The sequence below is a fragment of the Cetorhinus maximus genome, chromosome 6 (assembly GCF_964194155.1).
Source record: "Cetorhinus maximus chromosome 6, sCetMax3.hap1.1, whole genome shotgun sequence".
Classification (NCBI taxonomy): Eukaryota; Metazoa; Chordata; class Chondrichthyes; order Lamniformes; family Cetorhinidae; genus Cetorhinus; species Cetorhinus maximus.
This window is the reverse complement of record NC_135884.1, coordinates 108,076,376-108,098,071: the sequence shown is the minus strand read 5'-3', so window position 1 is coordinate 108,098,071 and position 21,696 is coordinate 108,076,376. Positions and strand designations below refer to the sequence as shown.

Genomic DNA, 21,696 nt, shown 5'->3' with positions numbered 1-21,696 from the left:
TAGTATATAGACCACCAACTAGTGGAAGGGATGTAGAGGAACAAATTTGCAAAGAAATTACAGAGAAGTGCAAGAATTATAGAGTAATTATTATGGGGGACTGCAATTATCCAAATATAGACTGCAATAGGACTTGTGCAAAGGGACAAGAGGAGTGAGAGTTCCTGGAATGTGTTCATGATCATTTTCTGCAGCTGTATCTTTTTGGTCCAAAGAGAGGGAAGGCACTGTTGGACCTTATTCTGGGGAATGAGTTGACCCAGTTGAATCAAATATTAGTGGGAGAACATTTAGGGAACAGTGACCATTGTTTCATAAGGTTTAGGTTGCACATGGAAAAGAACAAGGAGCAATCCAGAACAGAGATAGTTAATTGGGGGAAAGCCAACTTCGATGGGATGAGAATGCATCTGAGTCGTGTGAGTTGGAATCAAATGTTGATGGAAGAGACAATGGCTGAACAATGGGCTACCTTCAAAGAAAAAGTATTGCAGGCAATGTCAAGGTATATTCCCTTGAAGGGGGAAAGGTAGGACATATAAATCCAGAGCGCCCTGGATGACAAGAGAGATAGAGGTGAAGATAAAAAGGAAGAAGTGAGCGTACGACAAATGTCAGGTAGAAAACAGAATGGAGAATCAGGCTGAATATAGAAGGACCAGAGGGGAAGTGAAAAAACTAATAAGAAAAGCAAAGAGAGAGGTGAAAAGAGACTGGCAGCTAACATAAAAAGGAATCCCAAGGTCTTCTTTAAGCTTATAAATAATAGAAGGGCGGTAAAAGAAAGAATAGGGCCAATTAGGTATAAAAAAGGGGACTTGCATGTGGAGGCAGAAGAAATAGTGGAGGTGTTGAACGAGTACCTTGCATCTGTTTTTGCAAAAGAACAAGATGCTACCCAGGCCGAGGTGAGAGTGGAGGTAACTGGTACACTGGAAGAATTTACAATCGAGAAGGACGAGGTGTTAGAAAGCCTATCTTTACTTAAAATAGATAAGATACCAGGACCAGATGAGATGCATCCAAGGGTACTGAGAGAAGTGAGAGTGGAAATTGCAGAGGCGCTAGTGATAATCTTCCAGTTTTCCTTCGACACAGGGGTGGTGCCAGAGGACTGGAGAATTGTGAATTTTAGAATTTTACACCCTCTTTCAAAAAGGGGTGCAAGGATAAAGTCAGCAACTACAGACCTGTCAGTTTGACCTCAGTGGTAGGGAAATTTGTGGAAACCATAGTTCGGGACAAAATCAATACTCACTTAGACAAGTGCAGGATAATTAAGGAAAGCCAGCATGCATTCATTAAGAGAAAATCATGTTTAACTAACTTGCTGGAGTTTTTTGAGGAGGTAACAGAGAAGGTTGATAAGGGAAATGCTGTTGATGTGGTGTATATGGATTTTCAAAAGGCATTTAATACAGTGCCATACAACAGATTTGTGAGCACAATTCTAGGTCATGAAATAAAAGGGAGAGTAGGCACTTGGATAAGAAATTGGCTGAGTGACAGGAAACAAAGAGTAGTGGTTAATGGATGTGTTTCAGATTGGAGGAACGTTTGTGGTAGAGTTCACTAGGGGTCAGTATTGGGATTCCTGCTCCTCCTGGTATATATTAATGACCTAGTCTGTGATATGCAAGGCGTGATTTCAAAATTTGCAAATGATACAAAGATTGGAAACTTTCTTAACTGTGATGAGGATAGTCTTGAACTTCAAAAGGACTATACATGTTGGTGGATTGGGCAGACATGTGGCAGATTAAGTTCAATGCAGAGAAGCGTGAGGTGATTCATTTTGGCAGGAAGAATATGGGGGAAACAGTATAAAATAAAAGGGAGAAACTCTGAAGGAGGTGCAGGAACTGAGGGACCTCGGTGTATATGTTCATAAGTCATTGAAGTTGGCAGGGCATGTTGAGAGAACAATTAATGAAGCATATAGTATATTAGGCTTTATTAATAGGGGCATTGAGTACAAGGGTAAGGATGTATGAAACACTAATTAGGCCTCACCTGGAGTACTGCGTCCCATTCTGGGCGCCATACTTGAGGAAGGATGTGAAGGCATTGGAGAGAGAACAAAGGAGACTTACAAGAATTATTCCAGGAATGAAGAACTGTAGCTATGAGGATAGATTGAAGAGGTTGGGACAGTTTTCCTTGGAGAAAAGAAGACTGAGAGGAAACTTGATAGAGGCATTCAAGGTCCTGTGGAGTAAGGCCCAGGTAAGTAGTGAGAAACTGTTTCACTCAGGGCAGCATCAAGAACTAGAACGCGCAGATTCAGAATAATGGGCAAAAGGAGTAAAAGTGATGTGAGAAAAAAATGTTTTCACCCAGAGGTTGATTGGAGCCTGGAACAAACTTCCTGAGAGGGTGTTGGAGGCAGGTTTGATCAAGATATTCAAAAGGGAATTGGATTGCTATTTGAAAAGAAAGAATGTGCAAGGTTATGGGGATAAGGCAGGGTAATGGGACTAGGTGGAATGCTCTTTCAGAGAGCCGGTGCAGACTCAATGGGTCAAATGGCCTCCTTCTGCACTGTAAGGATTCTGTGATTGTGAGACCGTAGTTAGGTTGTATGACTGCAAAGTTTGGCTCCGTAGCACTAGTAGTTTCAGTGCTACAAGAGGAGCCAGTTAAGTAAAAAATGGTGGTGGGGGGGAGGGGCTGTTGCCCACTCCCAATCACTTCCAGCACAGCATATGCCAATCACCATGTTTTGAAGTTTGATAGCATGGGTATCCCATGCTTGTGATGGAAGCATGCAGAGTGGGCACATTAGTCAGTGACTAATGCTGATTTGATGCCCAACCAGTCATTTTGGACCTTGCTGTTCCTGCTGATATTCCCTCTTAAGCACACAGTTCTATTTAAAAGCATCCAACTTGCAGGTGAAATATTTTTGGTTATCTACTTGCTGTCGTGGAATTATTGGAAGCACTGTGTTGTTGGAAGAAATGTGACAAGTTGCTTTTGTCAGAAACGTGTAGTTTGAACATTTGGAAGGAGTTGCCTGCTTCTGAAAGTTCCCTGAGTATACCACTTGCTCCCAGTCATGGGGTTATAGTTACAATTCCTCTTGGGCCACAATGTCAGAGGAAGATGGAGCAGAGGCAGCAGAAAGTAGAAGCTGCTTACAGAGGAAGAAGGAGGAGGGCTCTCAGCAGGAGACTGTACACACCTACGGTCTTCATAGGCACTCCTCCTACATCCACCTGAGCCACAAGCAGCAGTGTTTCACCAAAGAGATGGTCACTGAACTGTGCCACCTCTTGTAACCGTATCTGTAAACTCAGAGCAGAGTCAAGGACGGTGCTGCTGGTGGTCACCAAGGTGTCCGTGCCCTAAATTTTTATGTCAGCGGATTCTTCCAAGCTGGAAGGATCATCATCAAAGTATTACAGTTCGCCATCCATCAGCGCATCCAGGAGGTCACAAAGACCATATATGCCAGGAAAGGGTTGCCTCCATTGCCTCTCTCTTAAACAGAGAGAAACAGGAAGAAAGGGCACATGTCTTTGCCAGGATAGTGGAAATCCAAGGTGCAGGAAGTCATCAACTGCATGCACTTACCCCGTGCCAACGCATCTTAATAAGGTGTTGTACCAAAATCGCAATGTGTAGTTGTTGTGCAACTACACCCAGGACGTTATGTTGGTAAATGCCCACTTTGGCAGAAGTCATGATACATTCATTCTACGCCACCTTGCAGTTCTAGTCATCCTCAAGCAATGATGGCGAACTAGAGGGTAGCTTTCAGCAATAAAGGCAATACTCCCGCTGCAATACCACAACACATGGCCAGTGCTTATACAACCACCTTAGGAGGCAGAGGAAGAGGAGGTAGAGGATAAAGGAGGAGGAGGATGAAGAGATAGGGAAAAGGCAGGTTGCACATTCATCGTCTGGACGGGATGTCCGTGAGCATATTATGAGACTTCCTCTGAAAGTATCCTCAGATCCTGGTTGCTCAACACCTACCCAATTTACCTTCCATCTGTTATGGAGTTTCACTCTTGACCACAATCCTGAAATATAAGAAATCACAAAACAACTGTTCCATTCCACTTTATTCAATAATACAGCCAATAATGCATACAATACTCAACTATTCACCCTTGTGCATTCCATTAGTGCCTGTCTTGCAGGCACCTTTGCCTGGCCTAGTCTTCCAAGATAGTGTGACCCCCAGTGGCTGCAGCAGGATTTTTGCAAGACTGCTGACTTCCAATGGGGGAGACTGAAGATGGCTTAGGAGTAGCTCTGGGCCTTGTGCTTTGGACTGCCCCACCTCAGCATGGGCAGCAGCAATCTGGGTTGGCTGCCTGTCAGGCAATAGCAGAGGCACTGGCAGAGTGGCAAAGGAATGAACACACATGCTGTCATTCTAAGAGGTGACAGCAGTTTCATGCACCATGAAGCCACTGTCACTACCCTGGGGCAGCACCTCAGCAAACCTAGCAATCTGCTGGAACACAGATTGCTGGAATACTGTCAGAGCCTGCATGCCCTTTTGAGCATTGATGTCCACTGCCATGATGACAGAAATCTGAGCCTGTACAACACCAAACTGGTCTTGCACAAACATAGATCTCATTACCTCAGTCTGAGCTCCCATTGCAGCACTCAGTCATTGCGTGATGTCAGCTGACCAGAGGTTGAGGATGCAGATGAGTTCTGCTGTAAAGGGCTTCAACGGGGCGATTGATGGGTATAACCCCCAAAAAAATGGCTTTTGCCTTTGCTGCAATGGAAACTCATTGCAGAGATATCGGCCATCAGACTCTGCATTACGGCTGCCTCTGCAAGTGTTCTCATGGAGTTTATCACCACCTTCATGGTATAAAGGATGGACCAAGCAGGAGTCGGACTGTTCCATGACTGTGACAAAAGACTCTCTGACAGGCCTGCTAATGCACTAAGCATTTTGGGCGTCATGCCCATCCACCACCCCATCAAGGCCCTTTCCAGCAGAACTCATCTGCATCTTCATCCTCTAGTAAAATGGCATCTTTGTTGCTTTCCCTCACCCTGGCGGCAAGCCCACTTGTGCTGGTGACTCACCAGTTGCTTATCCCATCACTTTACTACCCTCTCAGGCATGTGCAGTGTTAGTGTGCAGGCTGGTGGCTGAGAATGTCTGATCAAACGACAGTGTTTCTTCCTCAGAGGTCTGCTGTTCCTTCAGGTATTCAGCCTCAGACGCCACTGGCTGGCCAGGCAGAAGCTATGGATATTTGAAAGCATAAATGCTGAAGGCTGGGAGGGAGGTGGGGGAAAGCATGCATTACCATGTGATGAATAAAAACGCAACTCGCCATTCTCCCTCCCAATTACATGTCACTAGTGGGGGTGTAGGGTTGGTCTGCTCACAGTGGGTGTGTCAGTACTCACGGAGGACAGCACTCAGTGTGTGCTGCAGGTGTCAGGCAGGGTTGCACTCTGAAACAGAGACTAGCATTGCGACCAGGTGGTGGGGAAGGATGACAGAGATATAAGGGACAGTGAGGTATAGTGGGGCTGTGGGAGGTGGGGGCGAAACAATGGCAGGCAGAGGGAAGACCGAGGGTGGGGAAGCTGGAGCCCAACATGGAAGACTAGAACGCAGACAGAAGGGAGTGGATGGGAATCAAACTGTATGATTGGGAGGGGATGCATGCAGAGTCTGGAATGGGGTTGGGGGGGATGTGGTGGGTATATTAGTGTGGCACAAGAGGGATGGGTGCACGGAGACTCATGGGGGGGCTGGGTGGGGTGGTGGGAAGGTGGTGGGGGTGGGGAGGGAGACTGTTGTGATCAGCCATGAAGAAACAGGAGGGCTCATTGAAAGACAGACATAGTCCCTGGTCTGGGGCCAAGAGATTGGAATGGGAGATTAGAGGCAGTCCTGGGGCTTTAAGGGCCATGCTGCAGGGCTATGCATGGCACACATGTCATAGTCCAGCTCCAAAGAGGGGAAGGCCTGTGTGCTTAGTTGGGATAAGGCACAGCTTGGTGTGCAGGGTGTGTTTATTGTCTTACAGTTGGTGGCGATAGGGTTGTCTGGTTTGGTACTGGGCTGCAGATGCATGGCCATGGTTCAGAGAGGCATCTGCAGCCTGTAAATCAGGAGAAGGTAATAAAGGTGGGGGAGGGGAGGGTAACTCAAAGCTCTCCTCTGGGTGGCTGGGGGGATGTTCTCCTCTTTTTGTCACCATGCACACAGCCTCCAGCTGGGGAGGAGTGAGTTCCACATGGGGCATGGGGACATCGACAGTGATTGGTTCAGGAGAGGGTGCTGGAATATCCACCACAATGACAATGGGATCCAGGGATATTGGGGGAGGCTGGAGAATAACTGGAGGGAGGCCTACCTGTACATCGTGAGGTTCCAGGAAGGTTGGGGGGACTCGAACGCTGACAGGGGGAGGGTCAAAGCTCGTCTCAAAGTAGAAATACAGCACCACCATCTTGAAACCCTGACATTATTGTGCAGTTTAAAGTCAGAACTGGAAAAGAACCTGCACGGGAGGGGTCTGAGGCAGTGTGGGAGGAGCCGATGCCTGGACTAAGGGGCTGTTTCAGGGGGCACCCTTAAACTGCTTAGTCACAACATTGACATAGAGTCAGAGCTGAGAGAAAAGAGGAAACCTTCTTTGAGGATGTGCAGTTGAAGCCACTGCCTTTGGTGCGCTTTAACAAGAGACTACAGGAGTCATTGGCTTCACAATACAGTTGCTCCGTTTGAGCACTAACACAGAGGTATGTGAGAATGGAAAACACAGGCAACCATTAAGGAAGCATAGCTGTTGCATATCTACCAGATCATCAATGAAAGCCTCTAATGCGCTTTCTCCAATTGGCATGGATAGTGGGCCAAAGGGCACCCAGTCATTGCTGAAATCCAAGTTGAGCTTAATCAGTATAACAGAACAGAGATTGCAGGAGTGCTTTTGGTAATGGAGCACCTTAACCTCCTGTAGGATTGAAATGTCAAGCATCAGGGTTGACATCTTGGTGACCTAGATCTGTGACTTTGCACCTCAGCTACAAGGTTGTATCAGCGAAAAGCTAGTAGTGCAGACGCAGCTCTAGGGCATGACAGTGGCTTTTTGTTTGCAAGTGGGAAGTCCATTATATTTGCCCAGTATTTATTACTCCATTGCATCTATCCGTCCACAGGGATAAGGAGGATTGAATAATGGAGCCTGGGTTCAATGCTGCCTTCTTGATGGCAGTGATCCAATTAAGGAGGAGAAGAAGGGCCCAGCGCTGTCTAGCACAGCTTCGAAAAGAGGCCCAGCCTGAGGTCTATGGTCTAGGGCGCCCCAGCAGGGCCCAGAGGATGAGGCTAGACCCATCCCATGGAGGTGATCAAAGGTCTACCAAAGAAGACTTTCCTGTTGGGAGATAAGCGACAGACAATGCCGCGTACGTCTGCGCTTGTCAAGAGATGTGGTGGATCATATCTGCCACATTCTGTGGGAGGATCTAATGCCACATGCACTGGGAGGACATCCACTGCCTGTTTTTAATGGGCTTTCATGAATAGCCTTTTTTTATTTTAATAAAGGCTGTAATGGATATTTAGACCTTTATTTGATTTCATCTCAACATGGCTCTTAAGGTCTGCCCATGATAGACACTGGGTGAGTTGGCATGGAGGGTGTAAGTGCCAAGGGTGGTGGGTACATTGGGTTGTCATTAAGTTGGCATGGGAGCATGGAGGTGGCATGGGAGTAGGTTGGGGGAGGGGTGCCAATGGGGTGAGGGCTAGAGGGCCTAAAATTTAACGAAACAGCTGGGACAAAATCCCAGAGAACTAAGACGGACCATTTATACAGCTCACTTTGCCACTCAGCAGCTCCTATTGCTGCGTCTGATCTGCATCCAACCTATCCCTGCACCAGACCCCCCAACCATCACCATCACTCCGGAATGAAGATCGTGCCATTTGGGGGAGTTTCTCCCAAGCTGGGTGTGGTGAGCTGGGATATCTCCCGATTTGTGTTACTTGCCTTGGGAACAAAAATCCAGACTAGAATGTTGGTATTTGTGTGTATCTGGTTGAGTGCCAGTTACCTTGATGGTGCCTTATAAACTATCTCCCTGGATCTCTTTTTAGTTTCGTTCTTAGCTATTTCAGTTCCATTCATGGAGTATGCTGTCACCTGTCTTTCCATTCTGTGTGTAGCATTTCCATTTGTCTACTTTACCTTTTTTTCTGACAATGTCTGGCATTTACATATATTGTCCAATGCATTCTGTATTTTCTTTTAACTTGCAGGTCAGTTCCAGCTCTGCATCTAATTTGAAATCATCTCTATATTTGACCGCTTTGCCCATCTTCCTGCAATTCCCTGCTTGGAGATCTCCAATCAGATTTCCACCCCTGCCACAGCACCAAAGTAACCCCAGTCGAGTTCAGAAATGACATTCCAATGTGACTGTGACCTTGATGCATTATCCCAGTTCAATAAGCAGCTTTCAGCATGTTTGCCACATGATCGTTACCCAATGCCTTTCCTCCATTGTCCAACTCATTAAGACTGCTCTTGATTGGTTTCACTTTTCACTTTTACCTATTGGTTCATGGCTAGAACATCTCAACCATTGGCTTCTCCTCCTGTCCAACACTTTAACATCAGAAGCCCTTCAAGGTCTATCCTTGGCCCTTCCTCTTCCTGATCTATAGGCTTGGCAATGTCACTGGGAGATATTTAATTAGCTTCTGCAAGTACACTGCTGACACCCAGATTTATCACTACACCACCTTTCTTGATCTCTTCACTGCCTCCGTATTATTAACTTGTCTGTCTGACTGTCTGCCTAACATTGGTTTAACATTTGTAAGATCAAAGTTTCAATGTCTGCCACAGCTTTGATACTATTGCCACTGATCTCTCTGCTTTCTCCATGACAAAGACTGCCTATTTCCATCACTATAACATCTCCTTCCAGCATTACTTTAGCCAACTGATGCTGAGATCAACACTAGGTTGTTTCATCTAAGCCTTAGCCACCTCTAGAGTCAAAGGGCTGAATTTTGCCAGAGAAGTGGAGGCAGGTTTAGAGACGGGGGGACGAGGATATTCAGATAACTGTCCTGATGTGCAACTATCTGACACTGTCCTGCCTCCCGGTCAGTTTCCCGTGGCAGGCTGCAACGGAAATCATCAACACATCCCACGGAGCCAGGCAACCAATTAGGGCCCCACAGTGGCCATTTTCAGAACCTGTTGGCGTTTTCCTGGTGTCAGAAAGGCTGAACCCAGAGGCCAGCAGCAACTTGGAGGCTGTCACCTGGTGGCAGGCCAAAGGGCCATTGGTCCCTCCTCTTACTGGCCCATTGAGTGAGCCACAAGCATGAGAAAGTGACAGCCACAGCCAAAACTATTCCTGCAGTGAGATTTCCTGCTGCCTTTCTGCCTCAGCAGCGCCCACTAAGGCTGCTGCCTGGTTGGTGCTGCAGGCCCTCTCATTGGGCCTCCTGCCTTGGGAACCCACCCAACATCATTAATTGGATGCTAAACGCTGAAGTGGCTAATTAGGAGCCTACCTCACATAACATTAAACCAGTGGGTGCCTTGACAACAAGGATGGGGTCGGCACCTGCACATGATCCCAATGTCAGTTCCCTGGCTTTCACAGAAAAATTTAGCCCAAAATTCCAGTGGCTTTTCTTGCCCACCTTCCAAAAAGCAGTTTCCATAAACTTCAATTCATCCAAAACTCGTGCTTCCCCTATTCTATTACATCTCATGCCCTACTCAACCTGTTCTCATTAATCTCCATTAGCTTCCAATTCCCCAATCCTTCATATTTAAAATTCACAACCTTGTGTTTAACTTCCTTTGTGGCCTTTCCCATGCCTATTTCTTTAACCAACGCTGCTCCTTGAACTCTGTTTCACTAACTTTCGTGTACCCCTCGCCGCTCACCTTTCACACAACCATTAACTTCAGTTGCTTAGACCTCACACTCTGGAATTCTTCCCACAACCTCTTCATTTCCCTCTTCTCCTTTAATAGAATAACTACAGCTTTTGCCAAGGTTTTGGTCATCCCTCCTAATTTCCTTCTGTGGCTCAACATCCATATTTTGCTTACAACTCTATGAAGCGCCTTAGGACATTTTATCTACATTAAAGGTGCTAAATAAATGCAATTTGATGTTGAATTTCTGAATTTATGTAAATTACAAACGGTTGTAGTCCCTGAGGGACCTCAGTCAGTACTTTCCCTCACTCCAAAATAACTCCACTAATGAGTGCTTATCATTTCATAGGGCAGCATTTTTAGGATAGCAGGGTTTCCCTTCCTGCCATCCAAGGAGTCAGTGAAGAACACATCCTCGCTGATACTGCCCGTCCCTGCAGGGGCCAGACCTTTTTTAGGCGGGGGAGTGCCCAATGTTAAAAGGAGGCTGCTAATGGAGGCCCTTCCCACCCAAGGCCTGAACACGGTTCATTTTGGGCTTTCCCCTGCCCCTGAACTCCTCCTACCAGCCTGACAATTGAAGCTGGGTGGGAAACAACCCTTAAATGTTCAATTCTTGGCCACTTCAGGGCCTGAATTGGGTCAAGGGTGGATTTGTCAGCCTGGGCCATGCCCGTCCAAGCATAAAATTGCATTGAGGTTGCAGTAGGCGGGAGCCCAGTGGGAAGGTTATCCAAGAAATTTAATAGTCACCCCTCCCACCTACAACCCACTGGCAGGGGAAAGTAGGATTCTGCCCATAGACTCTGGCCAGTTTCCTATCTGTTCGCTGGATTTATCCCAAACCCTCGCAGCTTTGTCATATATCATCTTGCAACCGATGTCAATTTTTTGAGGTGGCCACTTGTGGTGGAGTAGGGAATTTCAACTTTCAACATCAACACATTAATTATTTCAATCCTGTGGGCAGAGAAAATGATAAACAGGTGTTGATTTGGCACTAATCTTCCTGTACTGTTTTCCCCTAATATTCGCCTGGAATTTGTCACAAAATGGCTGATAAATGGGATGAGAACCTAGCCCCCAGTGTGACTGTGGTAATAAATCTATTGACTGTAGCACTGGAGACCAGACCATGCTAGAGATTCTTCTCAGGTGTAACCTGATTCACTACATTCCAATCTGAAACTACATCAATATAACAAGTGTGTAGCAGGAAGGATTATCCTGGCAGTTCTCCAACCAGTTGAACCAAGCCATACTCGGTAGGAGCTACAAATATATCTCTGTGTGTAACAAGAAAGTGACATAGACCTTCAAATTTCCACAGGGGTTCTTTGGTAATATATCAGCAGTAGCTCTGGTGAAATGCTTTTAGTCTTTTCTGTTTTTTCTCAAGAACATCTTCCTATCCCCCGATCTCAGTTACGCCAGAAGATCAGGAGATGTTTATGGAAATTTAGGGTTTTATATCATTTATTTTGCTCTCTAAGCCTGTCTCAAAACTTTGCATAATGTGAGAAGGAACTTATTGTGATTGCTAATGTAGGTCCCACACAATGCACCTTCCTTTGAAAATAATACATCCAGGCTGACTTTGAATTGTCTCATTAAAAACTGATTGTGCCTAGCTATTAAAATATGGCCTGTTGCCTACAGGTATGTTGCCAGTATAATATTTTGGTGGAGTTTTCTGTGCCTGCTGGCGTCGGCCATGCTCGGCTGCGTGAGCAGACCACATACGAACATGGAGCAGGAGTAGGCCATTCGGCCCCTTGAGCTTGTTCTGCCATTTATTAAGATCATGGCTGATCTGATAGTAACCTCAAATCTGCATCCTGTCTACCCCTGATAACCTATCACCCCCTTTGCTTACCAAGAATTTTTCCACCTCTCTCTTAAAAATATTCAAAGACTCTGCATCCACCGCCTCTTCAGGAAGAGAGTTCCAAAGACTCACAACCCTCTGAGAGAAAATGTTTTGCCTCATCTCCATTTTAAATGGGCAATCCCTTCCTTTTAAGAAGGCCAGAAATCATTTTCACAACATCATGAAGCTAGTCTGCGATTATCAGCTCAGCCCGTCAATGGTGGGCCGCGTTCCCCGCCATTGGATGTAGGGTACCTCATTGTAATTGTTATTGTTATTGTAATACATCTATCTGTGTATCATTATAAGGCCAGCCCGCCAGAATCATTCCCCCCCCCCCCCCGCCCCCACTTTGCTGGCTCGTCCTCCCACGTCGGCGTGATTTGATGCCAGTGCAGAAGACGTCTTGACAAGTGTGACGTGTAGAAGTCAGGACTTACTGCTAGGGCCTTGCTCACATTATGGACATGTGAGGAGCAGAAAATGTTGGAGCCTGACAGCAACAGCACACTAGAGGAAGGTCCATGGCATGCTGGGTGGATTCTCATGGACATGGCTCTGCTGCGAAGCAGCTTATGGAAGTTGGAAAGTCACCATTGAGGGTCTGCTCACAACGGATGATATTCGAGTGGGTGGAGAGAAAGATCCAGCTGTGTTTGGGAGAGAAAGGTGTACCGGGGGATGGGAGAGGAAGGTCTAGGATCGACTGGGAGAGGAAGAGTTGTCAGGATGGGGTGAGGTTGAGTGGGGGGGGAATGAAGGTGTCATGATAGGGTGAGGTTGAGGGGGGAATTAAGGTGTCGGGAGGAGGGGTAATGGGAGAAGACAGCAACTGGGGAGGTAGGTGTAAGAGGGGGTGTAAGGTATAAGGGAAGGAGTTCAGAAGTGGGGGGAAGGAGTGCGGAGAGGAGAGGGAGTCCAGGGGAGGAAGTAGCGCAGAGAGGTGAGGAAGTCGGGGGGAAGCAGGAGTGCGGTGAATGCAGGGAGTAAGGCTGGAGGAAGAAGTAAGGGTGGAGGAAGGAGTAGAGAAGGACTAAAGCTGGAGGAAGAAGTAAGGCTGAAGGAAAGAGGAAGGACTAAGGATGGCGAAAGAAGTAAGTGTCTGAAGGGGGAATGACTAAGCGGGAGTGGAGTCTGGGAGGGAGGAGGACCAAGGTGGGGGAGTCTGGGAGCTGGGGAGTCTGGGGGGAAGCAGTTCAAAGGGGGGGAGGGGTTCTGGGGGGAAGGGGTCGGAAAGGTAGGATGTCCAGGTGAATGTGCAAGAGAGGGCTCTGATGAGTCCATGAGACCATGAGAGTGGGCATGGAATGAAGAAATGGTGAGAATGACTGAGGGCAGAGTGAGGCAGTAGGATGGGAGGGTGAGGGTTCAATGATAGCGGAAGAGGGGACGGCGAGGGTGGTTGTGGAGACTCAGAGCAGACTTGGCCCCTGGGGGTGGGAAAGAGGAGGTTGGGGAAGTTAATGTGGATGGGAGTGGGATTTTCGGGAAGGAAGGGAACATGCATGTTCACCTGGACAACCTCGAAGGAAAAGGATTGTAGCTGGTAGTTCTCAGAGGGTGGGGGGGGTGCAAGGTGATGCCTGGGGGTGTGACAGTGATGGTGGAAAGGAAATGGGTGACTGGGGGAGGGGAAAGGACTGGGGAGTGCTCAAAAAGCTGAATCACAACCATGCCGTCTAAATTGAAAGTGAAACGAGAGTCGTGGTGGGTGAGATCAGGTGCTGCATGGGAGTATGATCAGTGGGTGGGTGGAGATGCAGGTCAGCTCCGATGGACAACTGAAAGTGAACCCTAGCAGGCAGCACTGAAAATGCTCAGGACAGTGAGATGAGTGCGATGGAGGAAGGATCCGCGGGTGTGGGAGAGCGCTTGCATGAGGCTCCGAAAATCCCTGCCCCACACACATCTCTCCCTCCAGAATCACTCATTGGAGTGACAGAGGACGAGGTTGAGGGGCTCACAGGCAAAGGGGACTCGGAGAGAAAGAACAGCCTTTGAGACTCTGAGTGGATTATGCAGTCCAACAGCCGCTCCTGCTCCCTTCGGGTTCCTGGGGGCCCTGGCCTGACTCCTTGAGGAGAAGGAGCACCTGGAGGGACATCAAAGTGCCCCATTTCCCTCCTGCGTTGCCACTGCAGGAACTCACTCATGACTCCCATGATGGAGTACAGGTCTGCGCACATCTCCGTGTTCTGCTGGACCAGGGTCTCCATGGCATCCACCATTCTTCCCATGGAGACCTCCATACGCACACACATGGGCACCAATTCATTAGAGAGCAGGCAGGTGCACTCCTCCAACTCTTGTGCCACTCTGTTGAGGGCTTCCAACAGCTCTGTGAAATGTTCCCATGCCTTCTGCTGACTCTCCAGGATGAGTTGGAAGATGGAATCCAGAGGCTCATCATCTGACTTGGACCTCACAGATGCCTCTTCCCCAGCAGTCCTCCAAGTGCCAGGGAGCTCAGCCGAACTTGCCTCCTCCTACAGATATGTGTTCATGCGGTGACCACCAGATCTTGAACCCAAGCCTGCTCTAGATCCAGGTCTCACAGAGGTGTTTCTCTGCACTGGTGGAGGGTGTGGGTAAGCGCTGTGATGAGTCTTCCATGCTGTTTATTTCCAGCTCTTCAATGGAGGAGGTGTCCTCTTGGCTGGAGGTGAGGACTTGGATGATGCTGAGGGACTGGCTGGCTGAAGGTGTCAGTCGCTTGGCAGAGCTCCCTGTGAACCAAAGCAGAGATAATTAGTGCATGTCAGCACAGTCAAAAGCAGGAGAGAGAGCACTCACAGTTGTGTTGAGAGAGGGATGATGTGATGCAGGATCCTCACGAAGCTGTTTGCTGCCGACCTCACCGTCACTGCAAGCATGGTCCATGTCCTCACCAGTCAGCACAATGACACACTCCTTAAAGTGAGCAAGAGGCCTAATGTGGGCCACTCCACCCTCCCCCCACCCCCACCTGGTCTGTGACCTCTCCCTGCTGTTATGAGCCAGCTTCTCCTGCATGAAAATAGATGGAGAGAGTGTGAGCAGGACACATGGCACTGCGTGGAATGTTTGTGTGGTAAGCGAAGGCATGGACAGGATGTGGATGTGAGCTCCAAAAGATATGGAGACGTGAGGGTGTGTGTGAGAGTTAGCGGTGTTGTCCCTTGAGGTGTGAGATACCTGTGGGTGTGATGGGTTTGTGAGTGTGAGTTGAGAGTGATGAGAAGAGTGACTTACCCTGGCGGAATGGATGAGACCCTTCAACCTGTAGCGGCACTGGGTGGATGTCATATTTTGCAGGGCATTGGCGCTGACTACCGCTGCCACTGCCTCCCATGCTGGATTAGTGATGTTGCTGCCCCTCCTGTGGCCAGAGTGGGGGTTGAGGACATCACGGCAGGCATCCAAAAGGCACTCGAGGGACGCATCATTAAACTGTGGGGCTGCAGCCTTCTTGCCTTTCAGGGCCATGTCTTCTCTGCAGCAGTGCTGGGCAGGAAGCACTGAAGTGTGTCCGTGGTTGCACTTTAAATATGGCGCTCGGTGTGATGAAGCGGCAAGGTGATGGCATGGCTGATAAATGACAGCCCACCTGCCGTAGAAACCGTGTGTTTCCTGGGGAGCAGACTTGAAGCAAAGTGGGCTTGAGAGAAACCAGGGGATCCGAGGAGGCTGACTCCTTACTATGGGCCTTTATGCATGCATTGTACCAGTGAGCTTGGATTAATTTCTATTACATGAGCTTTTATTTCCACTGGTTTGGACCAGAAGGAGCCACACTGGACTTGTTGGTGTCCAACTGAACACTGCAATGTGGTGTACTACTGGGACCCTTGAGGTAATCCCAGTATCCTGGCTGCCTGTGCTATCACACATTTCTCCCCCAGCCATTGGCTACAGTGCCACAACCCTCTAGGATGTACAGCAAATCGGGGAAAATGAACATCTCCCCATCCACCACATCACTTGAAATTGTGCAAGCTCTTTTGGCAACATGTGCTTAACCTTCAACATTGCAACTTCAGCCTTGGTGGAGCTTGAAAACGGAATGGAGTTCACAAGAAGTCGCAGATACCTCTTGAAAGACCCGATGCAGAAGATCCCTGGCTTCAATCTTCTGCGAACCCTAAACCGCATCGGCAATTACCGTGGAAGGTACGGATACTTGATTCGTAACAAAAAAATTAAAACTCTCCCATGTGCAACTGTTCACCCAGAAGAGGCTATGGAACATATAACGATTCAATGCCTGATTCATGCATATGAAGGAGGCATCATTGTGACATGCTCTGCAACTCCTTAACCACTGAATGTACAATTATGGTTCTTGCTCTAATCTACATCAGCCATAAGAAAGAAGGAGGAGGAGGAGGAGTGAAGGACTGCTACTGCCTAGGGAATCATATCCCAGCATCAGTTATCACCTACAGAGGTGGAAGGGAGAGAATTTAAAAATGTTTCCAGAATCATTAAAATCTAAAACTGTGGCGTGTAGTTTAGAGAGGTTTGTTACTAATTCAACCTTAAAACTGAATACGTTCTTCTTAATGTACAAAGGGCCAAACATATGGTGTTCAGGAAATTAGTTCGGGCTGTATGCAATAAAATTCAATCCTGTCCTCACCCACTCCATGAACTTTCCAGCAGGTTAGTGATCAGAAGCAGCATCTATGCTTGACTTGAGTCTTCCTTAGCCCTGGGACACTGCGTTGGTAGAAGTGCCCTACTACATTCCAACTCATGCCAGTTAACTCAATACAGATCAGGTAAAAAAAACTGGGACTTTCCTTGTCTGTGTGCACTTATCGACTGGACGTATTGGCAGCGCCCATTTCTTTTTGCCTTGGACACATCTGAATTTACATCCTCAACGGGGCAGGACTCCAACCATATGTTTCCACATCAGTTGGGAACATTGTACTTTAAAAAGAATGTTTATTTTCTGGCCTGCACTTTACTACTGGGCCAGATTTCATTGCTCTTGTCTTCATTGGCAGTGTCTAAAGATTTGGCCAATGGCGTTCTAACTTTGAATTCATTGTCAAAAGGCAAAATAGCTGCAGCTCTTGCGGTAACTTTTTTTATGCTGATGGTAACAGAATTCCAGGCCAGCTATTTTAAATGAAATAACTAATTCCATTATACTCACAGCATTTAAATAATATCCACCCTGAAATTCCTGGGATCTGGTGCATACAGCCATTATTCTGTGGATGGGCAGAAACAGAATTTGCAGGTGCACTTGCAAGTTCTGCTTAAAATGGGGAAGTGAGCTTGCATTATCACTTCATCTCCATCATGCAATCATCACCAGAAGAAGTGGGATTGGCCCTCCCGCTTTCAACAGGAGTCTGCTGATATTCGCGGTTTGTATCCCCAGACCTGCCTTTGACAATATGGGAGAAAAGTTTCTTTAGAAATGACTTATATTTTGCTGCAAATTCTTTTATTTAGATTGAGAACGAGGCTAATGTTTTTAAATGGTATAGCAACTGTTCATCGTTGTCACACTCCCATTGTTATTAAATTGTCTGTCTGACATCCAGACCTGCAGTTTCTTCAGGTTTAACATTGGCAAGATCAAAACCATTGTGTCCAGTGTCTGTCACAAATTTTGTACTATTGCCGCTGATCTCTGACTTCTCCATGACAAAGACTGCCTACTTCCACCACTCTTCCAGTGTTACTTCAGCCATCTACTGCTGCAATCAACATTGGGCTGGTTCATCAGAGGCTTAGTCACCCCTCAAGTCAATGGGCTACAGTACCGTAGGCCCTCTCATTGAGCCTCCCTTCCTGAGTTCTTCTCGGGCCACTTTTCTGGACCTCCAGAAACATGTAATGTGTTGGAAGGAGCTCTGCTGAGCCAGAGCAGCCACCAGCTGAGTGTGTATGCCTGGAGAATCCAGCACATGGAAGGACAGAGAAGGAGTTGGGGCTGGGTGCAGACAGAGAAGAATCTGTACTGAGAGGGGATTTTTGAAAAGCCCTGGAGTATCAGCAGCTTCCTGCAGAAGAAAAACATTTCCTTGCAGCGCAGTGCAGAATGATTACTCTCTGCTTTTATCTAGTTGCATTAATTTTTTGTGTGTTGGCAATCCACAAAGTTAAGATTGATCTCTAGAATAAAGCCATAAACAAGTTAAGGAACCCCGGAGAAAAGTCTTCTATCATTTTGGTGCAACTGTGCATTCAGTGCGCTAGTGCTGTGAGTGCTAATGGCAATGCTACGGTAAAGGCAGTGATATTCATTTTATCATCGAACCCAAGCCTAAATGTGGTTCATGGGCAATTGCATTGGATTGCTCTAATTTTCAATGGAGAATGTCAGTGATGACCCTTCACAACCTTATAGTTGTGAAGATAGCCTTTTTTTAAAAAGAAGTACTGTTGTACTTACAATGATGACTGATAAAAGAATAACCCTGGATATAGAAATTGGCTTTGTAAAATGAATGAATTCACGGCTGAATGTACCTTGTGTCATCAGTCGTTTTCCATTAAATGTGAAGCTCAAAGATCTATGGCCATGCATACAGAATGCGCAAGACACAAAGATGTGGTGAAGAATTAAGAACAAGCACTTGATACAGCATTTTTTTTACAACCAGACACCTCAGGTAAATCTCGTGACAGCAGCAGAAATAGGATAGGTTTACCATGGCATGATTCATCGTTTAAGTTACTTAAGCCAATTCTTTGGTAATAAACAGCATATAAAGGTTCTACCAGATACAGAAATTGCAAAAATATGTCTTGTGGACACACAGAAGTAGGAATTAAGAGTGTTTTAGCTCTGAAATCACAGGAACTTTTAGTTAATGATTTTCAGTTAGCATTTTTTTTCTCATTTGGAATGAATGCCTCAAATAAGGGAAATCAAAGTTTTTCTCTGTGGCGGTTTGATTCTTTTTAAGACAGAAGGGATTAAACATGGCTTACTTGATTTTTATAATCATGATGTGATGAGAAAAATGATGCCACAGTTGCAGACTTGACAAACATTTTGGAAGGGAACAGCCTTAGTATAAACTGTATATCACCCTGTGTAGCTGATATTGTCTCTGTGATTTTGAGAAATATAAGTTAGTTTTCCAGAAGCTGAAACTACTGAACAACAAAAGGATTCAGGTTGGATGTAAATGCCATGCAATTTGTAAAAACAGCATGGAAGCTTTGAGTCTTGATGTGGAATGTCTTATGGTTAAAATGTGTAACGAGATCCTTTCCTCCACTATAAATGCAGAATCTCTCAGTTCATTTTCGATTTTGTAGAAACTGAGTATAAAGAACACCGACATCATGTGCCAGCAAGGTGGCTGTCCCTTCTGCCTGCAGTTGATGCAATGTAGGACTGTGTTAAAAGCATTTTTTTTGGAAGAGCGAGAAGAATTTGCAAAGATTTATATGGGAGGTGTTCAGTGAGGATGGTCTGGAGTATCTTTGTTACATTTACTTCCTCCATAACCTGATGGTAATATTTCATGAAGCACTTAAAAAGCGTGCAACGATGCCACCTGCAGAGCTACATTGTGTGAAGGAAGGTCTTCATTCTAAAATTGCAGAGTAGTAAAGAGGGCAGGTTCTTTGGATAATCAGCTCAGACTATTTTACATAATGGATTAAATTTAATGCTCCCCCTGGAGGTGCACTGGGAAGCAGCAGGGCCATATAATTGGGCAAAGAGGTGCAAGGTGGAGACCTTGGTCATCACCTTCTCGACTTCCCTCGATTAAGTCCAGGGCGGAAGGCTTGAGGACATCCTTCCTGCCGGAGGACAGTTGAGGCCCTACCAGCAGAGGGTGGGGGCCATGCCATTATAGGCAACCTGCCAGGTTGGCAAGCATGCCTGGAGGGGGGTGGGGGTCCCGGGGGGCCCATGCCCAACAGAGAGATGCACTGGTGGCAAGGACAGGCCACACTGGAAGATGCCCATCTGCAGTTTACACTGACCCCACTCCGTCCGCTTGTCGGAGCCTCTCTGACAGGGCCTAACAATCCTGCCTCACCTACCTTTCTTCCAGGGCTCCAGCAACGATCTTCAGCCTGGACCTACTGCAGTACCAGCAGTGGCCACCATGCTTGGTGGTGCCTCCAGCCTCTGATTGGGTGGCAACTCTCGAAGGCAGGACATCTGCCCTGAGGACCCCATTACCAACCAGGCAAGTACCTGATTGGTATTAAATCAGGTCGGAGACTCGGAATGGTGGGTTGCTGTTGGTTCTACAGCTGGTGAATGGCCCATCACTGCACCCATTAAATTCTGCCCAATATCTCTGTATTGAAAAGGAGAACATTTGATGAGGAAGCAGATAAAACATTTTTAAGATGCATTGCATACCGTGTGAAATGGAAGGATTTTGTGACATCTGTTTTCAGTCCTCTCATTGGATGATGAAGTGAAATGGTCTGATATTGACAAGCGGGCTGAGCTTGATTTTGACAGCTGTATGATGAGTACTGCATTTTACAGCAAATTAGAAAATGTAATTTCTGAGGAGAAAAACATGGATGAAAGATAGGCGGAGTTTTCAAATAGCACCACAATATGAAAATAGTATAATATTTAAACTTGCCTCTTTCACACATTCAAATGCAAATTGCAAAAGGGTTTCCAGTTTAGTAATTCAGCTTTGAATCAAAGAAAGGAAGCCATGTTACAGATACAGCTGAACTACAGTATATTTTGCACTGCCTTTCATGAATATGTCAAAAAGTCTCCCGAGTTGTTGAAATCAGCAAGAAGCCAACAGCCTTAAGAAGAAATAAAGAGCAAAGACATTGAACAACAGGAGACCCGGCCCTACCCGTAATTAATATTTACAAAATGCACGAAGTATGGCATGTGAACATATATCATGTGACCATTGTTTTAGAAATGCTTCCAACCAGCTTTGGTAACCCTAGACTTGTGGGATGACACCATTCACCAAAATTCCCACCAGTTCCTTCTCTGTAGGTCCCAGTGCTAAGTACAGCTGCATGGTGCGGGCACACACTAGCTGACAGGATCAGCTTTTGGTGGAAGCAGTGGTGGGCCTACAGATTTTTGAAATACAGAGCAATAGTTACCATTGGGAAAGCAACTGACAAAGCAGCTTTGCATGCAAGTTTTAAAATCTCCTCAATCTTGTGCTGCATTAAAGTACTGTGATTCTCCTTCCTACTGAGATAGGAGCCTCATTCGCATTGAAAGTTGTGCAGATTCCCATAGAAAAAAAATCACATGATCCTAATTGTTGAAGTTAGCGCCTCCTCCATGGGCTGGGCAAAATATGGAGGCCTGCCTCGCCTTGCAGCCTGTCTCTTCTGCTTCAAATATTTATCCAATTTTCCCTTAAAAGGCAAAATAGTGTCTGCCTCAGTGACTTCCTGTGGCAAAGGATTTTATGCTCCAACAAGCTTCACAAGCATCAATTTTAAATTGATGACCCCTTGTCACTGATACCCCCCGAGGAAATGGTATTTTCCTCTTTACCTGTTAAAGCAATTAATTCATAATATTAAAAACCAATATTAAATCTTCTCTTAGCCTTCTTTGCTCCAGGAGAAATGGCCAAAGTATCTCCAGTCTCTCTCATAATGCTAGTTTCCTACATCTGGCATCACCCCAAGACTTAAGTTATTTAATTGAACCTGTGCAGCATACTAATCTAGCTGCTGAGGGGTCAAGCAATCCTACAGTCTGATTCCACTTTCATTATAGCATTTGATACTCGAACCGACACAATAAAATAAATTATGTCCGCTAGAAGGTTTGAGTTCAGTAGAATGGTTCCAGACTACCTGAATACTGTAGGTTGTTTTACGTCTTGTGTAATCCGAAGATAAGCATCAAAAGGCTGAGACTCGAAGCAGGAAGACATGACGATGACAATAAGATAAACTGGTTAGTTATATATCTTGCTTGAA

At 46.4% G+C, this 21,696-nt stretch overlaps 1 protein-coding gene and 1 long non-coding RNA gene across 6 annotated transcripts in view; one reads left to right on the top strand and one right to left on the bottom strand.

Annotated features, from left to right (window-relative positions):
- The window catches only part of LOC144682030 (uncharacterized), a 50,989-nt gene extending 30,752 nt beyond the window's left edge, over positions 1-20,237 (bottom strand). Inside the window, exon 1 of the long non-coding RNA XR_013576914.1 lies at positions 20,126-20,237. This is a non-coding gene — a long non-coding RNA (uncharacterized LOC144682030). The remainder of the gene's footprint in view (positions 1-20,125) is intronic.
- rbl2 (retinoblastoma-like 2 (p130)) overlaps positions 1-21,696 on the top strand; it is a 178,496-nt gene that overhangs the window by 82,423 nt on the left and 74,377 nt on the right. The gene's annotated exons all lie outside the window — the stretch shown is intronic.